The sequence below is a fragment of the Nomia melanderi genome, unplaced genomic scaffold (assembly GCF_051020985.1).
Source record: "Nomia melanderi isolate GNS246 unplaced genomic scaffold, iyNomMela1 scaffold0014, whole genome shotgun sequence".
NCBI classification, from domain to species: Eukaryota; Metazoa; Arthropoda; class Insecta; order Hymenoptera; family Halictidae; genus Nomia; species Nomia melanderi.
The window spans coordinates 1,931,966-1,932,920 of record NW_027475130.1 but is presented as its reverse complement, the minus strand read 5'-3'; positions in this window follow the sequence as shown (position 1 = coordinate 1,932,920).

Below are 955 nucleotides of genomic sequence, written 5' to 3'. Positions count from 1 at the left end.
ACTGACCCTGAGCGTCCGGCCCGTTGAGACTGTATTTTTGTCGGCCCCTGGTGGTCCGAGGTCGTTCCCGCTGCACAGATTCATGCGCCAGGGTCTCCTACAGACAATGCACTTTGATTTATTGCGCTATCTGTAATAGCACCCGAGATATCACCAGATATATATTGGATTTTCCCCTGACCCTGAGTGTCCGGCCCCATAAGACTGTGGTTTTCTCGGCCCCTGGTGGTCCGAGGTCGTTCCCGCTGCACAGATTCATGCGCCAGGGCCTCCTACAGACAATGCACTTTGATTTATTGCGCTATCTCTAATAGCACCCGAGATATCACCAGATATATATTGGATTTTACCCTGACCCTGAGTGTCCGGCCCCATGAGACGGTCGTTTTCTCGGCCCGTGGTGGTCCGAGGTCGTCCCCGCTGCACAGATTCATGCGCCAGGGCCTCCTGCAGATAATTCACTTTGGTTTATTGCGCTATCTCTAATAGCACCCGAGATAACACCAGATATATATTGGATTTTACCCTGACCCTGAGTGTCCGGCCCCATGAGACTGTGGTTTTTTCGGCCCCTGGTGGTCCGATGTCGTTCCCGCTGCACAGATTCATGCGCCAGGGCCCCCTGCAGACAATTTACTTTGATTTATTGCGCTATCTCCAATAGCACCCGAGATATCACCAGATATATATAGGATTTCTCCCTGACCCAGACTGTCCGGCCCAATGAGACTGTTATTTTCTCGGCCCCTGGTGGTCCGAGGTCGTTCCCGCTGCACAGATTCATGCGGCAGGGCCTCCTGCAGATAATTCACTTTGGTTTATTGGGCTATCTCTAATAGCACCCGAGATATCACCAGATATATATTGGATTTTCCCCTGACCCTGAGTGTCCGGCCCCATGAGACTGTGGTTTTCTCGGCCCCTGGACGTCCGAGGTCGTTCCCGCTGCACAGAT